The sequence below is a fragment of the Thamnophis sirtalis genome, unplaced genomic scaffold, assembly GCF_051295495.1.
Source record: "Thamnophis sirtalis isolate CommonGarterSnake01/CBP01778 unplaced genomic scaffold, rThaSir2_p1.2 scaffold_2, whole genome shotgun sequence".
Classification (NCBI taxonomy): Eukaryota; Metazoa; Chordata; class Lepidosauria; order Squamata; family Natricidae; genus Thamnophis; species Thamnophis sirtalis.
This window is the reverse complement of record NW_028261382.1, coordinates 62,273,448-62,295,585: the sequence shown is the minus strand read 5'-3', so window position 1 is coordinate 62,295,585 and position 22,138 is coordinate 62,273,448. Positions and strand designations below refer to the sequence as shown.

At 46.6% G+C, this 22,138-nt stretch overlaps 1 protein-coding gene across 8 annotated transcripts in view; it reads left to right on the top strand.

The window, feature by feature from the left end:
- The window catches only part of FBRSL1 (fibrosin like 1), a 615,070-nt gene that overhangs the window by 100,949 nt on the left and 491,983 nt on the right, over positions 1-22,138 (top strand). The window lies entirely within an intron of this gene.

Below are 22,138 nucleotides of genomic sequence, written 5' to 3'. Positions count from 1 at the left end.
TCTGGCCACCACAGGCACCTCCTACACGAGTGATGAGCTGACCACTCGTCCCGGCTACACCCACTCCATCCCTCCTGAGGTCAAACACAACCCTGGTGCCGCCCTCAATGAAATCGAGTTTGAAACCCCTGATCTAGAGGTAAAACATATTGAATAGATAGGTTGGACCAAACTCGGAGTACTACATCCAGTTTCGGTCGCCCCGATATAAAAAAGATGTTGAGACTCTGGAAAGAGTGCAGAGAAGAACAACTAAGGTGATCAGAGGGGCTGGTTAAAACATATGAAGAACAGTTGCAAGAATTGGGTATGCTTGGTTTAATGAAAAGAAGGACCAGGGGTGACATGATAGCAGTCTTCCAAAATTTGAGGGGCTGCCACAAAGAAGAGGGAGTCAAGCTGTTCTCCAAAGCCTCAGAATGCAAGAGAAGAAACAATGGATGGAAACTGATCAAGGAGAGAAGCAACCTGGAATTAAGGAGAAATGTCCTGACAGTTAAATTCTCCATAGTGAGGGGGGAGGAGTATCCAGGATGGGTGTTGACTTTGTCCTCTCATGATTGGATGAGTCAGATAAGCTCTTTGGGTAACGCCCCCTGGCCAGCAGGACTACCCATTCTTCTGACTCATCTCCTCAAGGAAAAGTTGCACTACTCAGTAACTCCAGTAATTTACAAAGGAGTAAGGAAAATAAACTTGGATCCGGCGAATCCTGCCTCCCTTCATCGAACACAGCCTCCTCCTGCAAGGACTGGACTGCCACAAGCCCCCTGGGGCGGCACGCTGCCCTGGCCACTGAGTGAGACGGAGTCACTCAGGGAGGACAATTGCCGGGCAGGCAGGAGGAGAGGGCAATATGCTTCCTAGAAGCAGCCCTTGATGCAGAGGCTAATCAGGAGCAGAAGCGCTCCTCTGCTCCCCTCGGGTTGAGCCACGAAGCTGGCTAAAATACCCTGGAACACCTGTGCTGGCAGCCGACAAGGTGAGAGCCGGGAAGGCTTAAAAAGAGCTGCGGAAGACAGGGGAGAGAGCTGCAGCCATGGCAAGCCTGCAAAGGCAAAAGCCATTTCCATGTGCTCCAGCAAGGAGGAGCCGTTTGAATTTGGAGCCGGGGCCATCTTGAAACCACATGGTCCAAGATGGCTGCCCCCAGCAGCTCAGAGCCTCAACTCTCAGCCCTCCAGCCACAACCGGAGGCTTGTGGAGCCCTTGAAAGGTGAGAAACCATCGCAGAGGCATTAGCCAAGGGCGGGGGATGCAGCAAAGGGCCAACAGGAGGCTTGTTAAGGGAGTTAGAGGCAGGCGGTGGATCTCCCCCCCCCCCCACTTCCTAGATGAATCAAGACTGCACGAAACCCCCCCCCCCCAACCTGAGAACTCCTCACCTCCCAGAGGAGGATTCCCTTCGGCTTGGTGCTTCAGAAATCCTGCCTAAAAGCCCGTTCTCTCCCTTTCTAACTGCATAGTAACAGGAAAAGCCCCCCCCCCCACCCTTAAGGACACTCTCCTTTAAGGAGGAGAAAGAGACTTGGCGAGAATGCCATCAGAAAAAGGCTTCCAGCAAGAGCTGCGTTTTTTTGGGGGGGCTAAGTCTCCTTCACCCTTAAGAAAATTCTCCTTGAGTAGGAGGAGGGGGGAGGGGCGGGAAGTCCCTGAGTAGGAGGCAAAACAAAAGCTGTTTTTTGTGGCTAAGTTCTGAGGGCGGGGCGATGGCAATTGCCTTGCAAAACCATTTGGAAAGAAGGGGGGAGGGGCCCCACGTGGCCAAGCCAAGGAAGAGTATTCAGCCCCCAGGGAGAGACAGAAGAACCTCCAATCAGGTTAGAGATTACCCCCCTCCCCCAAGGCTTTCCAAGGGTGGGGGTGAATAGGCAAAGAGCAAATGCTATACAATACAATACTATGCAATACAATAGCAGAAGGGGCAGGAACCTTGTAGGTCTTCTAGCCCAACCCCTCGCCTAAGCAGAAATTCCTACACCATTTCAGACAAATGGCTATCATTACTAGTCAGCCCTGTAGCTCAATGGTTAACAGCTGACTCTGTAAACCACTTAGAGAGGGCTGAAAGACCTATGAAGCAGTATATAATTCTAACTGCTATAGCTATTACCATCCAACAGCTGCTTAAAAATCTTCCACTGTTGGGGCATTCACAACGTCCGGAGGCAGGTTGTTCCACTGATTAATTGTCTAACTGTCAGGAAATTTCTCCCCAGTTCTAAGTTGCTTCTCTCCTTATTAGATTCCACCCATTACTTCTAATTCTGCACTCAGATGCCTTGGAGGATAATCAGGTTGCCTCTTCCCTGTGGCAACCCCTGAGATATTGGAACACTACTATCACGTCTCCACTAGTCTTTCCTTTCAGTAAACTAGACCTGCCCAATTCCTGCAACCGTTCTTCATAGGCCTTAGCCTCCAGCCTGATCCCTCTGTTGCTCTTCTCTGCACTCTCCCTAGAACCCCCACATCCTTTCTACATCATGGTGACCAAATTGAATGCAGAATTCCAATCTGGCCTTTCCAAGGCCTTATAAGGTGGAATGAACACTTCACGGGAGCTTGATTCTATTCCTCTGTTTATGCAGCCAAAAACTGTGTTAGGTTTTCTGGCAGCTATTGCACACCGCTGGCTCAGATTAAAGGGTGGTCCACCAGGACTTCAAGATCCCCTTCACAGTTACTACTGTGGAGCAAGGTATTCTGTACCTGTGCACTTCACCTTCGTTGCCTAAAGGTAGAACCTTACCTCTTTGAATCCCATTTCCCTAGGTAGTGCCCAATGCTCAAGGGTACCAAGATCCTTCTGTATCTTTAGCCTGTATTCTGAAGTGTTGGCTATTCCTGCCAGCTTGGGGTCACCTGCTAACCTGATGACCCCCCCCCCCCATCAGCATTTAACAAACAGAGAGCTATCAGTCATTCTGGCTCCTTCTCATGACCGCTTGAGATAACAGCAGTTCTTAAAGAAACAGTACTACTATCATGGCATTTATTTTGCTATCCCAAATAGCAATAGCAGTAGACTTATATACCGCTTCATAGGCCTTTCAGGCCTCTATCAAATGTTAGCTTACACACCTAACACCCTCATTCAAATCACTGATGAAGATGTTGAAGAGTACTGGGCTCAACCTGAGCCTTGGGGGACTCACTGCACTCTTCCCTCCATGAAGAGGCAGTCCCATTGAGGAGTATAGGTGTGTGCACCAGTTACCAAGGCACCTGGTGTGACTAGGTCTAATCCTCAGTCTTCTACTTTATCTAGTAGTAGGTTATGGTCTACCTTATCAGGACTTGCTGAAGTCCAAGTTAACTATATCAATGGCATTCCTATGGTCCACTAGGGTTGTCACCGTAATCTAAGAAGATTTGTAGATTTAGATTTATTGAACATTTATAGGCCGCCCTTTTCCCTGAGGGGACTCAGGGCGGCTTACAACAATGGGGGAAGGGAGTGCAAAACAAGACATAAAAGAAACGTGAATAAAAAATTAACTATAAAACACAACATTCATTATGGCTAGTCTAGTATGATCTGTTTTTGACAAACCCATGTTGGCTTTGGGCTCTCGAGCCGGTTTTCTCACTTTCTGAAGGGGGGGAATCACATCAGCAATTCTATAGTGGTTCTCCGGTACTCCAGGAGCTCTGATAGATATAGTTTCAGTTGTTTGGAGATCTCATCCGCCAGCTCCTTCAGATCCCTGGGGTGTAACCCGGTCCTGGGAATTGGACCTTGCCTAAGATAGACAGGCTACCATTTCTTCCCTATCTCATCTTGGGTCCCTAATCTGAATTTGGGGTGCTGTTTTTGATAGGTTGGATAGTTTATCCCTGCTGGTAAAGACAGATGCCAAGCACGAGTTAAATAGTTCGGCTCTACCCCTGCTGCCTGTCACCTTCGGGCCACTTTCTCCCAGCAAGGGACCAATTGTTTCCTTAATCTTTCTTGGTTTTATCAGGCGGGAAGATGCCCCCCCTTTTTGTATTTCATTTTATTATTATTATTGTTGTTGTGATTCTTGTTATTATTATTATTATTTTACCTTTGTGGCAGGCCTTTATTGTGAGCCTTAGCTTCCCTCTCTTCATCGTTACACACACTCTAGTGGCCGCCCATTAAACTCCATCGGTGTTTACATTCAGAATATCTCTGCGCTAATCCTAGCCATAGAATCATAGCATCCTTATGGCCGGGGGGGAAAAAAGGGTCAGATAGGCTGGTCCCCATGCCAGAACCCACCACAAACTCAGAATGGGATGCCCGACTATGAGAGATCGCAGAAGCACCTCAGATAGCCTATGAATTTAGACAACTTTCGCTGAGGGCAGAACATATAGCAGGGGTGGGATACATCAGAGCCGACTGGCTCAGCCGGACCAAGGGGACAGTTTGGAGCGGAAGCTGCAGCCAGCAATCTTCAAGGAAATGGCAGAGTGCTTCGGACACCCGGAGATCGACTTATCCGCCACGCCCTCAACGCTCAGCTCCTGAGGGTCATCTCCAGGTACCAGACATGGGGGGGGGGGCAGAAGGGGCGGACGATCTGCGAAGCCCCTGGACCAGGGGTTGTCGGTATGCCTTCCGCCCTTACCCCTGATCCCCAGGGTCATATGGGAAACCCTTCGGGAGGGGGCAGAAGGGGTTCTCTTGGTGCCTCTCTGGCCCCGGAGACTGTGGTTGCAGAGCTCCAGTCGCCTTCAACGGAGAGGCCATGGAGATTCCCCCTGGAGGGAATATCCCTTAACCGGGGGTCGCTGGAGCACCCAGACCGTCAATGGCTCCAGCTGACCGCTTAGCTCTTGGAACGGAGCATCCTGGGGAAAGACCCTCCCCCCCCCCAGGGTGATGCAGACTATCCAGACTGCCCGCACACCTTCCACAGAGCGTATATATGGCTCCATGTGGCAGGCCTCTGCCTCATGGTGTAATTCCCTGGGGCACAATCCTAGCCAGGCCTCAGTGCCTCAGATTCTGGACCTCTTCCAGGCAGGCCGGGACAGAGGGTTAGCTTCTAACACAATTAGGAGACAGGTCCCAGACTTCTCGCCAGTTGTCCTGCGTGGCAGGAACCAGAGCTCGACTCACCTTCCTGTGGTCAGACAATTCCTCAAGGGGGCTTCCAACCCCAAACCGCACGCAGCGTTCAAGTACCATTCCTGGGACTTACACAGGGTAGGGGACGCTCCAATAGGTGCTCCATCTGAGCCTTTACGAACAGCTTCCCTTAAGTTCCTGATTCTCACGGTGGCCTTTCTGGTGGCCATCCCCCCCCGCCAGGCAGATATATGAACGGCAAGCTCTCCACCGGGGAGGGTCTCTGCTTCCCCCACTAAGACAGAGTGGGGTTACGCCCTTCATCCCAAGGTGGGCTTCTGCTTCCATCAAACCCAGGAACTGATTTGCCCAACTTCTGTCCAGACGGGGGGGAAAGAAGGGGCTCACTCTGGGCATAAGGAGGGCCCTGAGGATTCTCTCAGGAGAACCAGGCCAGTCAGGAAATCCGAAGCTCTGTTTGTTTCCTTCCAATAGGGGCCTGGGTAACAGGGTGACTTCCACCACAATAGGTAGGTGGTTGCAAACCTGCGTTGCCACTGCATACCAATCACAGGGCTTTCAGACACCAATCATATCACAGCTCACTCCACGCGGAGCGCAGCCACATCCAGGGCCTGGGCCACGCAGACAGCCCTGGCCGGAATCTGCAGGGCAGCCACGTGGGCTTCCCCCTCTCCCTTTGCTAGGAACCATAAACTGGACTCTTTTACCCCGCAGGGCAAAAGCCTCTTGGACGCAGGGCCTCTTGGTCGCAGGGCGTTGCAGGTGGTTCACAGGGCGGAGCCCACGCCTCAACTGGCACAAGCGGGGGACATGGGGCCTCTGGGGTCTCCCTCCCTAGGGACGTGCAGGCTTTGGTACGTCCCATCCTGGATACTCCTCCCCCCTCACTATGGAGAAAGGGCGTTGGTACTTACCTGATACGCCTCTTCTCATAGTGGGGGGAGGAGTATCCAGTCCCTCCCTGACTATGTTTGTATGACTAAGTTTTATGTTCACAGTTTTATGAAGTTATATAAATATTGATGTTGAAGACGATAAAAGCTAAGAACTGAATTAAGAGTCTGGAGTGAATGGTGCAACGAGTCGGATGGAGCTCTTCGTCAAAAGAATGGGTAGTCCTGCTGGCCAGGGGGCGTTACCCAAAGAGCTTATCTGACTCATCCAATCATGAGAGGACAAAGTCAACACCCATCCTGGATACTCCTCCCCCCACTATGAGAAGAGGCGTATCAGGTAAGTACCAACGCCCTTTTCCTGACACTCAATTGTGGCCGTAAGTTGAGGACTACCTGTACTGAACATGCCACAGTGGCTTAAAAAAACAAAAAAGAAAGATAGACACAGATCTGGATAAATGGTTTCTCTTCCTTCCGCTCCCCAGAAGTCAGTCTTGATCTGTCAAAGGAAGACGGTAATGCTGATAAATCGGTTAAATAAGATTATCTCCCATCATTAATACGTTATGCTTGGAGAGAGCCGGAGTTTTGTGATGTACATCAAGTATTTTTGCTGCTAGTCTGGGAAAAATTCACGCGCTCGGATGTACCAGGCTGCGCATAGACCTTGGGAAATGCAAACCTAGTTAAGATGTCCGCTCCAGATATAAATCTCATCTGTCCCTTGAAATGAGAAAGGATTAGTATCTTTTTCATATGAAGGATGACTTGCTGTGTATGGGAATTACTTGAAAGCATTAATTCAAGGCTAGGAAAATCTCAGTGAGGTTTTGACAACTGCTGCCAAGCCGATGAGCTACCTGTAAATCATCTGGTGGTATTGCCATTCCTCTTCCTCCTCCTCCTCCCCCTCCTCCTCCTCCTCCTCCTCCTCCTTCTCCTTCTTCCCCTACATTAGCTTTCTTCTGCTTTCTTTGATTTAATTTTAGGGAAAGATGCCTTGAGCAGAGGCTGCAGGCTGTCATAACTGGTGGTTCTTAGAACGGAAAATATATATATACCACTCCCTCATCACGAAATCTCCAGAACTGTAAAGCCTAAAAACTTGCAATTTGGCACGTATGTTCCTCTTGGTTTCTAGGTGCTCGCTTAGAAAGGATTTTTCAAAATGACCATCAGATCCATTAGTAGTTCTTATACAGTATTATATTAACACACTCTGATGTTAAGGAGTTAAACATTCTACTCCACCTCCTCACTAAAGAATCGTTGCCCCTTTCTCGAATGGTATGATTGTTGCACTTTTTAATTATGTATTGTTTTGTGTTGTTGTCAAATTGTTTGTATCCCCCTTCCCTTGTTTGAGTTGTGAGCCCCCTTAGGGAAAAGGGCGGCATACAAATGAAATAAAACTCTAAACTCTAAACTCTAAAACTTGAAAGGAACTCTGATCCAACTGCCAGTTGCCTTATATTAACACAGCTTTGATGCTAAGGAGTTACACATTCTAAATTTAAAGCTTTAAGTATCAAGCCTGATCACATAGTTTCCTAGTGGAGCATGGGCATCCAGCTAGTATGCTAATATGTGAGATGCTCATTACATCATCAGGGAGAGTAAGAGCAGAGCAAAACAAATGGGGCAAAAATAAAGTCTTAAAATGGGGGCAAAAGTCACTTAACAAATGTTTAATTTAACGATGGGCTCCATTGTGGTCGTAAGTTCGAGGACTACTTGTACAAATTGTCTTTCATTGAGTATCATCCAGCCTGATATGGGACTGGTTACTTTCATGTTGTTGTTTTTTTCTCCTAGTTGTTACATTCTACAACACTCTGCATCCCTCTGTAGTTGGTGTGACACTATTTCAATGAGTTTGTTTGCAACAAGTATTGCAATTTGAGTTCCACTCAGTAATGAACTTTTTGATACAATTTTCTTTGTCAACTTCTGCAAAGGATCTCCCTCCATCTATGTAAGTCTGCAGTATTTCGGTTTAGCGTCTCTCTCTCTCTCTCTCTCTCTCTCCTCTCTCCTCCCGCCCTCCTGCTCTCCATCTATCTTTCTATCAATGTCTGTCTGTCTCTGTCTGTCTGTCTATCTATCTATCTATCTATCCATCCATCCATCCATCCATCCATCTATCCATCTATCCATCTATCTATGCATATCTGTCTGTCTCACTCTGTTTATATTTTTGACAATCACTCTAGTACCCTTGAAAATATTGCTGCCTTTGAACTACTAATGAAGTCTGATTACAAAAGATTCTCTCTCTCTCTCTCTCTCTCTCTCTCTCTCCCTCCCCTCTCTCACACTGTCTCTCTATTCCTCCCCCTCACCCTTTTTCTGTTTCTCCCTCTCCCTCCCTTCCTCTCTCCCTCTCGCTGTCTCTGCCTCTGTCTGTCTGTCTCTCTCTCTGTCTCCTTCCCTCCTCCCCCACTTCTCTGGGTATGCAGCTTGCTTTCTCTTTTAAACAGTTCACAGGCTGCCCCTTTCAAATGAATTTCGTTGTTGCCCCTGGCAACCTCTGAGGCCTACCCATTCTGCTTTTCTGCACATTTCTTTGGCTGTAGGAGTAGATTCAATTGCTAGGTTTTCCAAGTGCCATCTTAGTATCCTTCCTTCCTTCCTTCCCTCCTTCTCTCCACTGCGGACTGATAATGAAGGTTGCTGTTTTCTCAAAAAGACAGGAGAGGTTTCAAAATAAAACAGCCAACCAACCAAAACCACTTCCTTGTCAGGATCCTCTAGCACTTGGTTGAAATATCTGGTCTTGCCTATGTATTCTTCCCTCCTTCCGTCCCTCCCTCCTTCCTCTTCCTTTCCTCCCTCCCTTCTTTCCTTCCTTTTCGATTTTATGGCATAAACTCCACAGTCTGGGTCCCACCAAAATACTAATGCCTCTTGTTGGCTTTGATTTAGAAAAAAAAGATGGGGTTTTATTTGATTAATTAAATTTTATTAATAAAATAAAATACCAATTTTAAAATTATTATTTTATTAAATTAATAATTTTTATTAATTTATGCATTATTAATCTGGTTACTTCAGAAAACTCAAGGGGTGGCAAGCTTGTTGGTACTTGCTGTGTTGTGTTTGGAGTTGCCAAAGCTTGCTTGAATATTAACACCGCATATGTGTTTTGTTTAACCTCGTGTTGTCGAGATGTATTCATAAATTAGATGCCTTATTGGTGCTTTGCCAGATAACCTCAGGGAAACGGTCAGCTATGGAAATTGCCTCCTTTTAACATAAAGGGCCTTTTTCTCTCCAGACAAGTGGCTACGGTTTAGGATGTTTATGAGGAATTTAAGCTCTGGTTTGGAAGAGAATTCTTCTTTCGATGCAGCCAGTAATTTCATAATTAGCTTTTAAAATTACGGAGTAGTAAAAGCCTGAATGTCATTAGACATCAGACGTATTCGAACATCTGTCTTGGATTTTGACTCCGCTGCCTTGTTCCTCCTCGTTGCCATTAAAATCTTCAAAACGGGTTGGGTTTCACCTTGGCCAAAAGGGAGAAAGTGGGTTGTGTTCAGGAATACATTTTATGCTCAAACGTTAAGATGGCTACTAACTTAGCTCTAATTCTGAGGACAGTTAAATCATTTCAGGTTAGCCTTGTGAGTGTTACTAGGCGGGGAAACAAAACTGAATGGCTTAGATCAGCAGTGAATTCAGCAATTGTCTTATGTTAAGGAGGATGGCAAAAGGGACGCTTTGGCTCAGTGGCTAAGACGCTGAGCTTGTGGATCAGAAAGGTCGGCAGTTTGGCGGTTCAAATCCCTAGCGCTGCGTAACGGAGTGAGCTCCCATGACTTGTCCCAGCTTCTGCCAACCTAGCAGTTCAAAAGCATGTAAAAAATGCAAGTAGGAAAATAGGCACCACCTTTGGTGGGAAGGGAACAGCATTTCATGCACCTTCGGCATTTAGTCATGCTGGCCACATGACCAAGGAGACGTCTTTGGACAGCACTGGCTCTTCAGCTTTGAAATGGAGATGAGCTCCGCCCCCTAGAGTTGGGAATGACTAGCACATATGTAAAAGGGGAATCTTTATCTTTACCTTAAGGAGGAGGATGGTATTTAGAACACAGATTGTTTGAAGTTATGATAGACACCCCCACCCCCCTAAGACTTGGCTCAAAGTTACAAGGGCCACACACATTCCTCCTTTAATTTTCCCTTCCACGCACTTCCCTTCCCATCATCTTGGCTAGTTTCCCTCTTCCATGTAACTCAAATCATAGTTTAAGCAAACTGTAATGGCTCAGCCTAGCTATCCTCTCCCCCAATGAAAGTGTAGTTTCCTGGCTATTCCACCACCCCCTGTAGATGCTCTAATGCTAGGATGGTTGAAATCATCCTGGTTACATTGACATCTGATCAATGGTTTGTTGGTTTGCGTGTTCCAGAACCCTGCAATGAATGTATCATAAACAGGCCTTTCATGACATAACTGCCTCCTAAATATGGTATAGTAGTATAGCCCAGTGTTTCCCAACCTTGGCAATCTGAAGATGTCCGGACTTCAACTCCCAGAATTCCCCAGCCAGCGAATGCTGGCTGGGGAATTCTGGGAGTTGAAGTCCGGACATCTTCAGATTGCCAAGGTTGGGAAACACTGGTATAGCCTTTATTGTCATTGTACATCATGTATACAACGAAAATGGTTTTAGCCTCACTGGTGCAATCCATGACAACAAATACAAACAACATAAATAGTATAAAGAACAATCCCTAGGCAAGTAATTAAGAAAAAGAAAAAAGAAAGAAAAAGAAAAATTAGTCATGTTTCTGCATGTGCGTGGAGTGATTGTGGTTGTGTTTAAGAGTATTTCCCTGGTGTGTGTGTGTGTGTGTGTATGAGAGAGAGAGAGGGAGAGAGAGATGTTTAGCAGATGGTCGCTATCTTGTACAGTGTGGTCTGAGCTCACTCTAAAAGCAGAGTGGAAATATATATTAGTATTCGTTATTAATGATTAAAATCTCACCCTGGTTATTAGTGGTATTTATTATTTACTTACAATTGGTCTCCCTCCCCCCCCTCTATCTCTTCCTCTCCCAAGCTCTATTTGGAGTCCTCGGCTGAATTTATGTTGTTATAAATGGAAGAAAAGAGAAAGATGGAGGGGGGGAGGAAGGAGAAAGGGGGGAGGGAGGAAAGAAAGGAAGGAGAAAGGAGGGAGGAAGAAGAAAGATGGGAGGGAGGGAAAAAGGAAAGAAGGAGAAATATGGGAGGGAGGAAAGGAAAGAAGGAGAAAGATTGGAGGGAGAAAGGAGGGAGGGAGGAAAGGAAGGGAGGGAGGAAGGACAAATCAATTTTTTACCTCCACCTTCTAAGTCTTCAGTTTCAGTTTACTCATCCTAAGCATGGCAGAAAAAAACCTAACCTGTCTATCTTTGGGCTAGAGACCTGTGGGATATCTGCCTTTATATTTAGCTTTCTCCAAATTTGAGGCGTGTGAGTTCTATTTTCAGGAGGATTGACCACAGCCAAGAAAAGAGAGCCCAGCCGATGGGCTTCTGTCTTCAGTTAGGCTTTTCTTCATAGCGTCGGCTTCCAGGACCCCTCGACAATCTGAGCTTAAAAATAATAAATAAATAAATTGCAAATAAATACATAATAATAGAGCTCAGTGGCTAAGAATAAATATGCTTGTCGATCAGAAAGGCAGTTTGAATCCCTTGCACTGCCTAACGGAGTGAACTCCCGTGACTTGTCCCAGCTTCTGCCAACCTAGCAGTTCGAAAGCAGGTAAAAAATGCAAGTAGAAAAATAGGAACCGCCTTTGGTGGGAAGGGAACAGCGTTCCATGTGCCTTCAGAATTGAGTCATGCCAGCCGCATGACCACGGAGACATCTTTGGACAGCGCTGGCTCTTCGGCTTCGAAACAGAGATGAGCACCACCTCCTAGAGTCGGGAACGACAAGCACATATGTGCAAGGGGAACCTTTACATAATAAAAACTACACACTGTTTTGTTTTTTGCTTTTGTTTTGCTCGACTAGGCCTACCTTGGCATAGGATGTTACGTCATTTGCTTTTCCTTCGCTCTCTTAAGCTTTTTCAGAAAACCCGATTCGCATTCAGTACAAGGACACAACTCACATCTTGTTTCCAAGCGTTCTGTCCCAACTTGTGATTTATACATAAACACGTCGAAGGGAGGAAGAAAAAGCTTGTTTTTCTTTTTTTGGGGGGGGCTGCTAATTCTGCATGACCCCCCACTCCAACTTCATAATTCCAGTTTCCATCCTCTTCTTTTGTTCACGCCCAGAAACCGTTTACTTTCTCCAAGCCACAATTTCACCTCCATCCTTGCGTCCTACACTGGAAGGAAAATTAGCATGTGGTTGTTTGGGGGTTGTGTTTTTTTTTAAAGAAGTGCCCGACCGCTAACCTGTTCAGCCCTGAGCAATGAGGCATAGAAACCGGCTTGTAAAGTAATAGGTTACAGACCGTGTGGTTTAGTCGTCTGCTTCCTCCCCCATCCCCTCCCCACCCCCTCGTTCCTTTCCCCTGCGGGCACTGGTTCCTTCTCAGCCTGCTGTGAAGTCTAGACATCAAGAGTTCAAAGTCTTCCATTTCCCTCCTCGAAAAGACGCTGTTTAACATGTCCCCTGCAGTTTGGCTGGGGGAAGGTGGTGGAGGCAGGGGCAGAGGAGAAAGTTTCCTTTCTATTTTATTTTTTTTATTTTATCCATAAATATTTTGAACACAGTGCATTGTCAGGGTATATCATTTACAGAAGCAAGGTAAGTGTGTGTATGTGTATGTGTTCCCCCTCGCACATATGTGCTAGTTGTTCCCAACTCTAGGGGGCGGTGCTCATCTCCGTTTAAAAGCCAAAGAGCCAGCGCTGTCCAAAGACGTCTCCGTGGTCATGTGGCTGGCATGACTAAACACCAAAGGTGCATGGAATGCTGTTACCTTTTCCAGAGGAGGGGGAGGGAGTGGTCACGTGTGGGTTTTATCTTAGCCTGATTGGTCCAAAGACTGAGAGCAAAGCTATAAATACTGGTGCCTTCCAATCCTGGCCCAGATTCTCTCAATCTTTGATCCAAGCACTGTTAGAAAAGTATTTAGGTAGGATTTTTTCCTTTTTTGGTTGATTGCGATCTGGTTTCTATTTGGTTTAATTGGGCACTTTAAAACTTTTCTCAAAAACTTTAAATTGTACTGCTGCGGCCCCAAGGGACAGATCTCTGCCTCGGGCAGCTGGGAAGGGCCCTGTGGGGCGTTTAGCCTCCCCCCCCCCACGGGCCAGGAGCCTCAGCCCTATCCCCGGGAGTGCGGGGGTGCCAGCTCCAGTTTCGGCTGCTTCCGAAGCAGCTCTCTTTGCAGCAGTGGCAGCAGGAGTGGCTTCGGCGCCACGTGGAGCGTGCGAGCCGCCCGCTTCACAGCTGATCGTCCCGGGCGGCTGCTGCGCCGCCATATTTGATTGATTGCTGTGGGGGCCGAGCGGGGGTGAGGAGAGCGTTCCCAGGTGCCGCGTGGCTCTCCCCGACTAGCTTCAGCGAAGCGCCGGCTCCTGGAAGCCCGGCTGAGCCGCTGGATTTGTTGCCGGCCTTTTCGCCCGCGCACAGAGTTCTGGCAGCCATTTTGAAAGTCGCCACGTGCGCGGGGCCTTGTTTCGGCCTACCTCGTGGGTGAGGCCTAACACGAGGCTTTGGGCCTAGCCTTCCCCACAGACCTTCAGGCCCTGATTCCGGTGGGACTTTCGGAGGCCTGTGTTCCTGCTCCCTTCGTCGGACACGTGAGTTGGGTATGGACGAGGGAGCGGAGATTCCCCAGGGCCAGGTGGCGGGCCCAGCTGGGGGAGAGGAGGCCCTGGATCAGGAGGTTGGGCGGGGGGCTCCCCCCTAGGGATCCTTGGTCTTTAGGCGCCCTTCTAGGTCCTCCACTAGGGAGGAAGCCAGGCGCCATAGGGCACTGGAAAAGACCTTTGCGAGGGCAGAGAGGCTGGCCCACTCGGCCAGGCCTTCATCCCGGGACAGATCCAGGTCCAGGTCTCCCCTCGGGCCTGTCTCCAGCAGATCTTCCCCTAGGGGATTTATCCCTGCCTCTTTCTCAAGCTCCCCTGGCAGGTCTCGGGCCTACTCTAGGAGGAGGCGTTCCCCCTCCCCTGCAGGTGATCCTCTGGAAGGCACATCCAGGGGCCCCTGTTCCTCTCATAGGTTGGCGCCTCAAGGGCCCGGTTCTGCTTATGGGGATGTGGAGGATCTGGAGAATCTTCCTGAAGGAATTAAAAGGCTTATTTCTGCAGCCATCTCTCAGGGCATTGCCCAACGGGACAAGGGCTCCCTTTCTGCTAGGCATGGGGGGGCTAGGCAGGGCCCAGTATCAAGCTTCCTCTCCTTCCATGGTGAGCGATGCTTCGTTCTTGGTGGGGGAGAACCTCCAGGAAATGGGCTTCTCAGATGATGAGAATGCGGGCCTTTCTGATGAGCCTTCTTCTAAGGGCCTCTTTGTTCCTGCCATGTTCAAGATCCTCTTGGACAAGGCATGGCAGACCACTAAAGTTGGGACGGGGGATCCTTCAGTGCCCCCTCCTCGGGATCCTGACATGGCCATGTTTTCTACTACAGCCACCAACAAGGAGGAGATTCCCGCTCCTCCTCTGTTTTTGGAGGTCTTGACCAATCAGTGGGCTCACCCCTCCAATTTCTCAGCCCCTGGCAGTAATGACTGCCGGCACTATAATGTGGAGCAGACCTTTGCTCAGGCCATTCAGCTGCCTGCCATTGACATCCCGGTGGGCGCCCTTGTTTCTTCCTCCCCGGTGGTATCGGGCGACGTGGCGGATAAGATGAAGCCGGAGGATAAGCGCGCAGAGCTTACCTTGCGGAAGAATTTTAACGCCACGGCGTGGGCTATTAAGTCCTCAGCTTCCTACTTTAACCGCGTCACGGTCATGTGGCTTAAGAAGCTGCAGGAGCGTATTCCCATCCAGGACGAGCGGCTCCACCAGCATCTGTTTAAGATCTTGGCAGCCTGCCAGTTCTCCGCTGATGCAACCCTGGACATGGTCAAGTTTGCCTCCAGTGCCTTGGCCACCTCTGTCACCTCTCATAGGCTTCTTTGGTTGCATCATTGGCAGATGGATAACAAGGCTAAATGGGATTTGGTGGCCCCTCCCTTCAAGGGGCCGAACCTTTTCGGGGACGCCCTCATCCCCATCCTAGTGGAGGATAAAGACAAGAAGAAGGTTCTTCCTTCTACTGCTAAGAAGCCCGAGGCTAAGTCACATCCTTTCCGCAGGCAGAGGTATAGAGCCACAGATTAACCAGCATTTTTCTTCCTTCCCAGCTGATAGGCAGTTTTCCGGACCGTCCTTCCAGGACAGGAATCGTTTCCAGGGCCAGGCCAGGCGGCCCTTTCGTGGTGGAGGCGGCCGTTCCTACCGCAGGGGGAAGTGACTCGAACCCGAGTCGTCCCATCGGTGGCCGCCTCTCCCTCTATGCAGACCTCTGCCACACTGGCATTTCCACCCATCTAGTTCCGGTCAGGTGCAGAGGTTCGGAGACAAAAGATGACCTTAGGCTTCTAGAAAGGAATGTTCTATTTTGACAACAACACATTCTACAATTCTACTCCTTACTATTCCCCCTCCCAATTACCCCACTAATGAAACAGCATAGTAAAATAATAGAAAGTGTGGCAGGCCAAAGATCCTAAAAGGAATATGACTGCAGGCCTGAGAAGGAGCCTATGAATACTACTACTGCTTTAACCATGAATGCTGGCTGGGGGATTCTGGGCCAGAAGACTGTATATTTTAGTCCCACCTTGGGAGTAAGAGCATTAGGGATGTTCACCGTCTCGAGTTATTTATAAACATAACAAAGTTACAAAATAAATAAGATTCTCGTGAACTGGAATCTATTACAGTACTCATTTTTTGCCCAAATTATTTAGAAAAGTAGGTGAAAGTAGGGAGGGAGAACCCGCCTTTCCCTCTTTCGGTCCTTTTATTCTGGTAGCAATTTAAAGATGATAATTATTGAAGCAAATATTCCCTTTTTTCAAGCCCCCAAATGCTTCATTTCAACCTTTGAAAGTGGAACACTTTTATCCTTCTGGTCCGGGAGACCAATCAAAATTTTTAAGACGGGAAAGGGGAAGGAAGAAGGGGGGGGGAAATGGGGATGAATTCAGTGGCAAGAAGATTAATATACCCAGAACTGGATGATGAATAGACCTCTTTTTTTTTTTTTTTTTTTTTGAGATAGGCGAAGTTGAGAAGCTGTCCTCTTTCCACTCAGGGTTGATTCTCCTCCATCATAATGTCCCTCCTTCATTCATCTCCAACTCTTTTGTTGAGCAGAGGGCGACCATCGCCAACCTTTCAACTCTATAATCCTTTGGGGAGGGATTAAAAATTTGGGCAGCTGGGCTGCGCCTCCTCTTAGTACCCTCTCCTTCCTGTCCCATGAACCTCCTCACATTAATTACTCTCTAGGCCCCGGGGCCTCCTCCTCCTCCTTCCTCCTGCCCCTCTTTTCCCCTGCTTGTTGAGTGATGTGTTAAGTAAGTGGAACTGATAATGTTCTGTGACAAAGCATCTGTAATAGACATTCAGTGGTGTGACTGAAGGAGTTTTTAATTAGAAGTGAAGGTCATTCTTGTTGAGGGAGATGGTTCAAAAGCCAGTTCAGTTTGTCTCTGGAAGCTGTGTCTGTGTGTGTGTGTTTTAAGCAGTTGGCAAGGGCTAATTGCTAATGAGATGTCCGGGGAGGGGAACTGGGCACATTTCAAGTTAGGTCTGATGGGTTTGGGTCAATCTTCAAGGAAGACCTTTGCCTTGTGGGGAAGCACCAATAAAAGAGAACATTTGCACCTCAGGGATGGACTGTGGAGTCCTTGGTTCTCTCTGAGCTTGGTGGTTTTCTTGCAGATGTTTCATGACCCATCCAGGTAATATCTTCAGTACTAGGAGAGAGTGGGATTTGTGGAGAGGAGGAGGAAGAGGAGGAAGACTGTGGTGTCCTTGGTACTCTCTGACTGTGGTGGTTTTCTTGCAGATGTTTCATTACTCAACTAATTAATGCTAAAAGGGTGTGCGGTTTAAGGAGGAGGAAGAGGAGAATTTGAGGTATATACACAAGGTATGGGAACATGTTGGATATGACCCTGTGGGGGAGAGGAGGAGGAGGAGGATGACAACGACTTTGAAATATTCACACAAGGTATGGGAAATTGTTGAACATGGCCCTATGGGGGAGAGGAGGTGGAAGAGGAGGAGGAGAACTTTGCGATATTCACACAATGTATTGAACATAGTGAACATGTTGTTGAACACGGCCCTATGGGGCGGGGAGGAAGAGGGAAGAAGGATGTTTGCTTGAGCACTGATGAGGTTACCTAGTTTGGGTATTGAAAAGCCTGCCCAAAAACGGCCAAGCTTAGAGAACATCAAGAATCTTTCATAGTGGCGAAGATTTTGACTCTGCCTTTAAGAATGGCACTGATTGTTCTCAGGTATCCATGCTCTCCTGCACATGTTGTGTGTGTGTGTGTGTGTGTGTCTGTTTGTATTGCCTCAGGAGTGAGGTGTCCCTTTGCAATTGATACACATCCCTTTGTATACATGACGGTGGTGATACACACCCTGATTAAGGTACACTCCAGAAATGTGTTTGAGTGTCTGAATAGAGTCTTCTAATAAGGTCTTGGCAAGCAGACAAAAATAATAATAATGAAATGATTCATTTCTCCTTTGAGTGATATAGACAGTTAAGTTCTTTTTTTAAATGCCCTTGTTGCTGCGCACTTGCTGAATATTTGTTAAATCTATGGCGCCAAAAAGGCGCGTTTTCCAAACATTTGATAGCATTTGAAATAGGAGAGAGGCTCAGTTTTTAGAATATACAAAAGGCAGTTTAATTCATCTTTGGTGTTTTGTTTTGTTTTTCAAAATAGTTTTTATTAAACATTTTTACTTTTAAAAACAGAAAGAAAAACACAACAAAAAAAGAAAGAAAAAAGAAGACAAACATAACAGCATAAAGTAGTTATACAGCCTTCTGTATCGGCATTCATGTTTAGCCTTTGTAGTTCTCCATTCTCTATTGCCTTCCTATTGATTTTAACTTCTCTAATAATGTAATAACAGTAATACTAACACTTGTAATAATATTAATTGTTCATATCACCATTATATTTACATTGTAGTCAATACTTTAAGTTTGATAGTAATTACTAATCCATATTATCATAGAATCCTTTGGGTCAAAGGGACCTCGAAGGTCATCTAGTCCAGCCTCCTTCCTCCAGAGCAGGAATCTTCAGACCATTGGCGGGTCAATCTTTGCATGAAAACCCTCAAAGATGGAGCTTCCACGATCTTTAGAGGCTGACATATCAGATTGAGATGTTGCCAGGTCAGGCTGCCCCTCCTTGCTACAGGTTTGAATTTCCTGTGTATTAGATGGAGACCAAGTAAAAGTAAGAAACTGACATTATGTGTTGTGTTAGCCTCTGATTTCCCTTGGATTTACCCAGGATAGAAAGAATCAATCTGTCTGCCTGTCTGTACAGGATCAATGCTCAGCTGCATGAAGTGGAAGTTCTATTTTTAGTGCTGCCATTGTAATTTTTTTTAAAAAGTAGACAGATTATCTCCACCATAAAAGGAATGTGTGTGTGTGAGTGTGTGTGTGAGAGAGAGTTTTTAAAATGCTCAAGAGTATCAACTGTACAAATATATCATGTTTGCTGATATAGAGACTCCCAGATTGTTCAATTTAAATGTTTAAGAAAGTTGATGGGAGGAAGGAGAGGGAAGAGGGGGGGGGGAGGGAGGAAGAAAAAGAAAGAATGAGAGAAAGAGAAAGGGAAAGAGAGAGAGAGAGTGATAGAGGTAGAAATATATAGAACAGGTGGAGATGGATAGAAACAGATAGAAAATAGCAAGAGAGAGAGAGAGAGAAAAGAATGAAAGAAAGAGAAACAGAGCTGAAAAGAGTGGTAGAGTGATAGAGATAGAAATATATAGAAACAAACAGAGATAGAAACAGAGATAGAGATAAGTAGCGAGAGAGAGAAAGAAAAGAAAGAAGAAAAGAAAGAAGGAAAGAAAGAGAAAGAAAGAAAGAGAAAGAGACACAGCTGGAGAGAGAGAATGATATAGATAATAATAAATAGAAACAAATGGAGATAGAGATAAGTAGTGAGAGAGAGAGAGAGAGAGAAAAGAAAGAAGGAAAGAAAAAGAGAGAGGTAGAGATGGAGAGAGTTTGTATGTGATAGAGATAATAATATATAGAAACAGATGGAGATAGAGATAAGTAGTGAGAGAGAGAGAAAAGAAGGAAAGAAAGAAAGAAGAAAGAAAGAAAGAGAGGCTGGTACTAGAGTGAGTGAATATTAAAGAATAGCAGAAGCAGAATTAAACCTTAGCTGAGAAAAAAAAACTGCTTCTACATTCCAACCAGTTTTACCTCCTCTGTACTTTTGCATGGTAGGCAGCGAGCCAGGGACCCTCTACCACCCAGTGAGATTTGAGCTGGTTTCAGTGGATGGTTTCCCCATCCCCACTTTCTCCCTTCTTCCCCCCCTCCCTGCACTCCACTTCCTGCCTCTACAAAAAGGCCTTTTAAAGATCCAGCCGTAATGGCAGCCTGCGACATTCCTGCTGAGTGATATTTCTGAACTGCTGACTTTCAAGGCGCATTTTCCATCTTGAAGGCGTCCCATCTGTCAGAGGGAAGAAGGCACCCACCCAATCAGATTAACATCAGGTGGACGGCCCAGTATCCAAGCACCCAAAATCCACCGTCCACTGATCTTGGCCATTTGAAGCTGGTTTGCATTTGGGGGTGGGCTGGCTTTTGCAGCTTTATTTCATATTTATCGCATTTTTCTTTCTTGAACGCTGGTAGTCCGATGCTCCGTGTCAAATTACCATCCTCAGGCTGATGTGGAGAGAGGGGGGGGTGGGGGCGGAGGAGGGGAAAAATCCCTTCAATCCGAAAGACTAATATTGTGCCTGACTGTATTTTATCTCTCTTCCACTTCAAGCTTTTAAGACAGGCTGGAGGAGGAAGCCGTTATGCTAAAACATTAGCCTGTGGCAAAGTTGGTTTGCACCCAGCCTCCTTGGGTAATGCAATAAGTTAGGTAAAGATGAAGGTTCTCCTCACACATATGTGCTAGTCATTCCCGACTCTAAGAGGCAGTGCTCATCTCTGTTTCAAAGCCGAAGAGTCAACGTTGTCCAAAAATGTCTCCATGGTCATGTCTAGTCTAGTCTAGTTTGGTCTGGTCTAGTGGCTTGTCTTAACCATGAAAACTGGTTGGGTGACCTTGGACCAGTCTCTCTCCCTTAATTCAATCAGCTTCATTGGATGGTTGTTGTGGGAAAAATAGGAGGAGGAAGGAATATTAGGTATGTTTCCCACTTGAGTTATTTACTAAAGGCAGGCAGGCAGGCATATAATTAGAGTAGAGTAGAATAGAATAGAATAGAATAGAATAGAATTCTTTATTGGCCAAGAGTGATTGGGCACATAAGGAATTTGTCTTTGGTGCATATGCTCTCAGTGTACATAAAAAGACACTTAATGATAGTCAGAGGGTACAAATAAGCAATCAGGAAACAATCAGTATCAATACAAATCGTAAGGACACAAGCAACAAAGTTACAGTCATACAATCATAAGTGGGAGGAGATGGGTGATAGGAACGATGAGAAGACTAATAGTAATAGTAATACAGACTTGGTAAATAGTTTGACAGTGGTGAGGGAATTACTTATTTAGCAGAGTGATGTCCTTGTGTCTAGTTGTCTTGGTGTGCAGTGCCCTATATAGTGTCTCATTTTGAGGGTAGCAGTTGAAACAATTTGTGTCCAGGGTGCGAGGGGTCTGTAGATATTTTCACGGCCCTCTTTTTGTACAGGTCCTCAATGGAAGGCAGGTTGGTAGCCATTGTTTTTCCTGCAGTTCTGATTCTCCTCTGAAGTTTGTGTCTTGTTGGGTTGCAGAGCCAAACCAGACAGTTAGCGCAGAAAGAACATTCTTGTGCTTTTTTGATGAATGAATGAATAGAAATGTGAAGTACTTGGGTATTCTTTCTTTCTTTCTTTCTTTTTTCTTTCTTACACACTCATTCTGGTATGTGAAAATGTGAAAGCATCTTTTGGCTGCCTTTTAGGGGAAGGCAGTGAATTCCCGTTGCCCCAATTGAAGATCCCAACCATTCTTCTCTTGGAGAAAGTCAAGTTGAGGTCCATGGCATCTTGTAATGTGGTTCTCCTTTTATCCTGGGCCACCTTTGGCAGTTTCTTTCTCTGTTTCTCTCTCTCCGCTTTTTCTCCTTCTTGTGTTCTTCAGTTCCAAATTAGCACAGCAATTAAAGCCCAAGATCCTGCTGGCAACTCCGCAGTAATTACTGTACAATCAAAGGGAGAAACATCTGTCCAAGCTCGGATGAGATAACAGCTGTAATTGATTGCCACTTTCCCTGAGCCTGACCACCAGCAGATGGCCAGGGTTTTCTTTTAATAAGCCAATCTAGCAGAAGATGGTGATTCAAGTTGTGTCATCTTGCCTCCCTTGGAGGTGGCCTGTGTGAATTACACCTGCTCCAAAATTGCAGTGTGCGTGTGTCGCGCACGTGTGTGTGTCCAGTGCCCTTGCCACTTTTTCCAAACACTTGCATAGGTGTAGAATCAAGATCATGTGAAGTGTTAGTACCACTTTATAATGCCTTGGTAAGACCACACTTAGGGACGCGGTGGCTCAGTGGCTTAGACGCTGAGTTTGTCGATCAGAAAGGTCAGCAATTCGAATCCCTAGCGCCGTGTAACGGAGTGAACTCCTGTTACTTGTCCCAGCTTCTGCCAACCTAGCAGTTCGAAAACGTGTAAAAAATCCACATAGAAAAATAGGAACCATCTTTGGTGGGAAGGTAACAGCGTTCCGTGAGCCTTCGGCGTTGAGTCATGCTGGCCACATGACCACGAAGATGTCTTCGGACAGTGCTGGCTCTTTGGCTTTGAAACGGAGATGAACACCGCCCCTTAGAGTCGGGAACGACACACATATGTACGAGGGGAAGCTTTACCTTTAATGCTTTTGCAAAGACTATCTATGAATTTCTACAGTGTCAAGACAAGAATGCAATCTATAAAAACTTCATGTCAACAGATTCCTCCTCCTCCT